This window comes from Notolepis coatsorum, assembly GCF_963971535.1.
Source record: "Notolepis coatsorum genome assembly, chromosome: 9".
Lineage (NCBI taxonomy): Eukaryota > Metazoa > Chordata > Actinopteri > Aulopiformes > Paralepididae > Notolepis > Notolepis coatsorum.
Genome location: NC_140173.1, coordinates 139,764,816 through 139,772,677, shown reverse-complemented (window position 1 = coordinate 139,772,677; position 7,862 = coordinate 139,764,816).

Sequence of the window (7,862 nt, the reverse complement as noted above, 5' to 3'; positions counted from 1 at the left end):
GAGAGAGAGAGAGAGAGAGAGAGAGAGAGAGATGGATGTTAGCTACAAGCATAGATGGGGGCGGCGTTATTATGCAGATGAGAAACCTCTGACGTCGCAAAATTTCAGATGACTCACTTGAGTGAGGAACAATATTGTGAGATGAGAATTGGAAGAAAGCGCCAAATTGAGAATTAGAGACATAGATCCTATTAATATGAGTCCACATAGCTAGAAAATAATGCTAAACACTGGAAAAGGGCCATTTTCGCTGCTGTCGGACAAAACCTCATAACTCCAAAAACCCAACTTTTCAGCAGATGAAAAAAACTAACACAGATTTGAGGGTGAATAGAGTTAGGAGGTTTAGACAGATGATCGGTTTAATGCTTTCCCATTGTTTAAACTTTGTAAAACCCACAGACACATATGGAGGATGATCTACGAGTTGATTTATATAATAAAAAAAAAAATGGAGTTATGAGGTTTTGTCCCGACAGCAGCGATTTGTAAGATCAGTTCCCCTTTAAGAGAATATAACCCCGCATTCTCATATACTCCAGAATTTTCATTGACAAAATATTTACGTTTATTCTGGAGCATATGAGTGTGCGGGTTCTATTGTCTTTATTGTGATTATTACCTACCCAACGGATCACCGGAGACGCTGGCCACTAATGCGCTTAGTTACCACCAATTCTCTGAATACTTTAATAGTGTCACTTAAAGAAACTTTTTGGGTAATTAGCTTATTTGCCATCTACCCTGGAGTTAGACAAGCGGATACATACTCTTTCTTTTCTGTGCATGCATTAGGCTTAGGGAACAGCGCACCGTTAGCCTAACTTAGAGTTCATTCACACTCCAAATACAACTCCAAAACATTCCTCTAAACATGTTGTGACCTGTGTATTTACCACGTGGAGAGATTTTTTTTCTAAATTTGACATTTTCGTTTTCTAAGCAGCTACTACTTAGATATATTTTTGAAAAACTGGGCTTTTGAGGTGATGAAATCACTGCGCCCAGCATCAGTGGTTCGACAAAAAATAGTTCCGAGTATATATCTGCTTAGAAAACGAAAATGTAATTTTTTTTATAAAAAAAAATACGAAGATTCTCCACATACACAGGTCACAACATATTTACAGGAGTTGTATTTAGAGTGTATTTCATGACTGTGGGAACTAGGCTACACTGGCACACCTACTTGCAGTGAATGACGCTAAGCGGGGTGTAAATCTACGCGTATCCGTACCGAACCGAACAGTTTCAGTGTGTACCGTACCCTACCAAACGGCTGTGTAGTGTACCGAACGAATACAACGGTATGTTAACCACTAACGACCGCCCACCGGGGGGCTGTTTTTTTTCACAATCTAATATAATTATTATTATAAAAAAATGTACAAGTCGATTAATAATTTCAATATAGAATATTCGTTGACAGCCCTACAAGTACAATTAGTTACTGCACACTACATCACCCCTGAGTGGAACATGGAAAGCCAAACTTTTCCCCCACTGTACCGAAAACCCGTACCGAACCGTGACTTCAAAACCGAGGTACGTACCGTACCGTGGTTTTTGTGTACCGTTACACCCCTATAAGCTAGGCTAACGGTGCGGGCTGTTCCCTAAGCCTAATAATGCATGCACAGAGAAGAAAAGGGTATGTATCTGCTTAAAGATTTCAAATCAAATCAAAATAAAAAATCTAACTCAAGGGTAGATGGCAAATAAGCTAATTTCCCAAAAAGTTGGCGTGTTCCTTTAACTGCGCGTGGCAATTAGCGTGTTTTTGCAAAGAGGCTCATTTGCATAGAAAGGGGCACATTTTCGGCCCATATTACCTCATTTAAATACCCACAAATAGCACCGATGCACAGAGATGCAATGATGATGGCAACACAGTTAACACGGTATTTCACCCTTTGCGCAAGCTTTGTGAATAGCAAGGTTTGTCTTGCACTAATTGCACAGGCATTGCGTCAGAAAAAGATGCGCAATCCTTTGTGAATTTGTTTGAGATGGGATTGTGGAATTTCACAAGTTATTTGCACTGATTAATAATAAGCTCAAATGTGTTCTTTCCTCTCCCGTTGCAGGGTACTTCTGGTGTGCCCGGCTCCCAAGGTCTGACTGTAAGTACACGGATAATAACATTACAACTTGTCTCTTATCTGAGAACACATATACAAAATGAAAAGAAAACGTGAGATGGGGTTCACAATAGCGGCTAGTCATTGGAGGCACAGGGCAGAAATGTACCACACATACCGCAATGATGTACCGGTATGTCACGAAATGTCTAAGCGGGCTAAATTCACGTCAGTATTTCAGAGAAACTGTGGGAGAAAAGTTTATGAACTAGATGAATGAGACAAGTCTGCATGAATTTTTTTGAATAGCCAACGTCCTTGGTTTCATTTCACCATTTCATGAGAACTCCAAATGAAGAATTCCAATATATTATTTTCCATGGGCAAGGAAAGTTCAATAGATATATGTGAACATGAGCCACACAATTGGGGCTAAACATGCCTGACGATTGCATACCCAAAGTAATTTGCTATTTATTCTTGAACCACTTATAGCACACATGCATGAGTCTGGTCTCTTTTTAAAGGAAACATTCTGAACTTTCTTCCACAACAGGCAGGATCACTTTGAGTGCTAATGTAATAGTTACAGAGGTTTGAACACACTGAAATAAAGGTTTTTTCAACATATACTGTAGGACCTACATAGGCTACTACCTACCTACTAAGGATGAACACCTGTCGTGATTAATAATCATGAACTTGGAACCACTGCCTGCGATGTCATCAGGTATAACATGCGTGTTAAATCTGTATTGATTTTATAGGAATATCACATCAACAGGGGGGGGGGGGGTGGGTAGAGCGGTCATCTGGTAATCGCTATAGGGGTGGGAATCACCAGTTTCATCACGATACGATATCGATTCTTTGGACAACGATACGATATTTGCCGATATCACAAAGTCTGCCACGATACGATATGATTCGATTCGATTCAGGTGCCTGCGATTGATATGAGACGATATTATGTGCCCATTTAACACAATCGGTCACATTTAGATCAACAACAAAAAAGGCTACGGAAATATCAATTGAAGTTTTTATTTTTGAGCTCTTCCAGACATTTAAATGAAAAACAATCTATTGTTTTTAATACAAATAGACCTCCTGTTCACCGTTTGTGGTTCGTTTTTCTTATATTTATTATGTATTCATGTTTAAATATCAACATTATCTGTCCATCCTCAGTAACACACACAGAATGCCCCTCCCCCAGTCCCCCACAGAAAGGTAGACTGCCCTCGCCCTTCCTCCTTCCCCTCTCCTCTCTCCTATTCTCTCACGGTTAGCTGCTTAGCTTAGTTAGCTTAAGCAGCCAACGTAACGTTCATTTACATCTGCCCACGCAACGTGGGCATAAAGGAACAGCGACGATGCAAACCATGTTGGATGCATTCGACCCGTTGCGGGGGGGAAACTGCACAGACTTATATCGGGTCGCAAAATAGACGCTCTGTAGCACTGTTCTGCTGTAAGGTCTACACGGAGTTTCACACTACTGGGCGTGGGCGGATATAAATAAAGCTGGGAACGATGTCAGGGGGCGGATACGAATCGCCGGATTTTCAAAATAAGAGTATCGCAATATGAATCGATCTTTTTACGTTGCATCGATCCTATTTGATTATTGATAATAGATCGATATATCGATCTGGATCGATGTATCGTCCCACCCCTATCGCAAGGTTCCTGGTTCCATTCTGGCTTCTCCTAGCAGTGTGTTTGAAGTGTCCTTGAGCAACCCCTAATTGCTGAGTGAGTGGGTGAATGAGTGAGTGAATGAGTGAGTGGGTGAATGAGTGAGTGAATGAGTGAGTGAATGGGTCAGTGAACGAGTGAATGAGTGAGTGAGTGAGTGAATGGGTCAGTGAATGAGTGAGTGAATGGGTGAATATGAGGTAGGTCCTTTCCTTACTGGACAAATTAGTGAAACAATTCAAACGGTCATGGTAACCACCATAAAAATAATCCTACACCCATATACCTCTGAATCCCTGAAGTATATCTCCCAACGATGGCGTTTCCACTGTGTGGAAGGGCATTTTTTTTAACCCCTCCGTTTAAAAGAATTCACCAATGGTGTTAGAAAAATCTCTCTCTGTCCTCACAACAACACACATGAACTAACCTGCTGGCAGGCTGTAGGGATCTCTCCATGGTCCTGAACTGACCTGATGACAAGCTGCAAGGATCCCTCAATGGTCCCGATTGCAGAGAGAATACTCTGTTTTCAAACATATCTGTATACGTGTGGACATTAGGTGCCTCAGAGACTCCTGAACAAGCTGGTACCTCCCAGGGCAGACGGGGTGCCTTGCATTGCCATCGTATAATGTAGGGTTTCGCTCATTCACTTCTAATCAGCTGGTGTGAATAAACATAACCATCCTGTCTGCACTGGTCTGAAATGTCGCTTTCAAAATCATCCAGAAGGTTTTCACATTCACTTTTCTCTCTCTCTCTCTCTCTCTCTCTCTCTCTCTCTCTCTCTCTCTCTCTCTCTCTCTCTCTCTCTCTCTCTCTCTCTCTCTCTCTCTCTCTCTCTCTCTCTGATGCGATGATCAATTTGACTCTGCTACTGTGCTACAGTAAATACAGTATGACAATGTCACACATGTGGAAAGGCATTGGCCACCCATGCACACCTGGCTGCTAGTGCTACCCATGCCCCCTACCAACTCACACACACACACACACACACACACACACACACACACACACACACACACACACACACACACACACACACACGCACACACACACACACACACACACACACACACACACACACACACACACACACACACACACACACGGCTGCTCTAGTCTCTCAAATGCAATCCAAAATGTGTTAGCAGAGGACTGACATTACATTAGATCAACTCACTATGCTAGGGGATCCGCAATCTTGCCAGGACCTGACATGCATAACGTCAGTTATGTGCCACAAAAGTTCAGCTTTGCAAAAGTTACAAAGCTCATTCTTCTTTTCACCAAGTTTCTGGTATAAATCCTGCATGAGGTTATGGTTAAGGTTATGGTTCAGGTAAAGGTTAGGTTAAGGTTATGGTTAAGGTATTCTTATGTGAAAATGATGATGAGTTCCAGCGCAGCTTGGCCAATACATTAAGAACTCTGTCTCTCCCACCGTGGTCACATGACACACGCCCAACCAGAAAGTGATTACCATAATTCTCTGACTAAATGGGCAGCTATAAACTGTGAATGGGTAACAGTGACAGTAGATAGCAGAAGGTATTGAAATGGGATACAATTGGGATATGTTGTACTAACAAATTTAAAAAAAATCCCCCTCCGGATTCCTGAACGTGTGAAACGGTCTCCGTAAGTGGCCAAAATCTTCGCAGCTGGGTTCCCATGAATGAAAAAACGTCACTCATTCTTAAACTGGAAGTGCGTTCTCGTACACCTGAATTTGCATACAGACACGCCCGCCAGCTCCTTATAAGGCTAAGGGGGCGTGTGCAAAACAGCAAGAGGGTCAGCATTGCATCTGCACCGTTTTTATTTGGGCCAGGGTTGCCGCAAGCGCTTCCATCACCACTGCGGTCCTCTCCTGGCTGTTAGCAAACCTCTCCAGGCTGTTGGCGACCCTCTCCTGGCTGTTAGCGACCCTCTCCTGGCTGTTAGCAAACCTCTCCAGGCTGTTAGCAAACCTCTCCAGGCTGTTGGCGACCCTCTCCTGGCTGTTAGCGACCCTCTCCTGGCTGTTAGCGACCCTCTCCTGGCTGTTAGCAAACCTCTCCAGGCTGTTGGCGACCCTCTCCTGGCTGTTAGCGACCCTCTCCTGGCTGTTAGCGACCCTCTCCTGGCTGTTAGCGACCCTCTCCTGGCTGTTAGCGAGCCTCTCCTGGCTGTTAGCGACCCTCTCCTGGCTGTTAGCGACCCTCTCCTGGCTGTTAGCGAGCCTCTCCTGGCTGTTTAGCGAGCCTCTCCTGGCTGTTAGCAAACCAACAATAAATAATATCATGGAGAACAAGATTGTATATGGAATAGTAATAGTCTAGTGTCTAGTCCAATATAGCTACATCCACGCGATTGGGTTCAGTTCTTACTTATTTATTTATTTTCTGACATGGTTCATTGAGTCATGACTATATATGTGAAACGTGATTATTAATGATACAAATATTGTCATATTTATTATCATTATAATTATTTAACCCCTTAAGTCCTACAGGACCGTTACATGGCCGAGATTCATATCACACCATAAATCGATCAATACAGAACGTATTAATTAATGTTGCCTTTCTTTTTCAAATGTAGCCAAGAGTAAAGACCCTAACCCTGTCAAAACAGCAGTCAAAGTGTATATTTTCAGCACTACGTTTGTTTACCAATGATTTTTTTTTACCAGTGTTATTTGTGTAATACGAGTTTATAAATATCTTGGCGCATCCTGACGGAAACCGGATTAATTAGACACAAATAAAGGAAACTGTCATATGTGTGTGTAGTCCTATGAACAAGGAGACCCAGGGTTTTCGATGGGCTTTCGAATTTCATAGAACTACACTTCCCAGCTTACGTTATTTTCGGGGTCATATGTCACGGATCAAACCTGAACGTTATTGCCATAAAATAGAACGTAGTTAGTGTCTTTACCATTCTGTGAACGTTTAGGAAAAAAACGCGGCTCAATTAGATCGCAAATGGTGGAGCTATTTAGATTTCATTCACTATTTCTGCTGCCCTGTCAGGGACGTCTGGTGGTACTAAATCCAGATAGAACTCTGCCATTGGAAGGAGGAGATTTGGCTTGATCCATAGATGTGTGACTTGGCCATAATAAGGTAATTTATAGGCCTGATATTCTATATTCTATATTCATATTTCAAATTGCATGTGTCCGGATAGCAAAATTCAGTACTGTATCTACAAAACCCCCTTTATTCATTTGTACACTTGATCTCAAGAAGGTGCTGAATGAGCTCAGTGGCAATTCTTCACGTCTGGTCAATGTTAGCATGGTGTTATTCAAAGAAAAAAATATAATTATATTCTCCTTTGGTTCATTACAATTTACTCAAGCCTAGTAACAGACACAATATTTCTGACTCTGGGAATACATTCACTGAGATCCATAGATGTCCCTAGATACCAAGAACATGCAAATGAACCTTGTAGAAGTGGATCAATCTGCCATTTACATACATATGTATTTTTAGGCAAATGTTCTGAAAATATGGCTAGGGGTTAATTACACGGATGTCTGTAGGATCGAAGTAACGCAATCCCCAAGGACTTCTCCCACAGACAGCTGTTGAAAACACGCGCAAACAGTTACCTTTGACTTACGACTGCCTTTTCGAGTTTGTAAATCCTACATAAATCCTACAACGAATTTACAATACGAAGCCGTTCGAGAATGCCGAATAAGTTCATAAATCGAGTTACGAAGGAATTCCTTGGTAACTTTGACGTATGTCCGTTCGAGAATGAGGACCATTATTTTCAAATACCTTGGTCTAGAATGATATGTATAGTCTACTCTGTCTATTGTTGGATGTGCATAATTCTAAATACTGTATTATGGAGAACGATACATATAGTCTACTGTCTATCGTTGGATGTACATAATACTAAATATTAGGGGTGGGAATCGCCAGAGACGATACTATTGCGATACTTGCGTCACGATACGATAGTATCGCGATACTAAATATATCGCGATACGCTGAGTATTTTGAAAAAATAAAAATAAAAAATGTGATCAAATTTCATTTATTACCTTTTTTCAACTGCAAAGTAAAA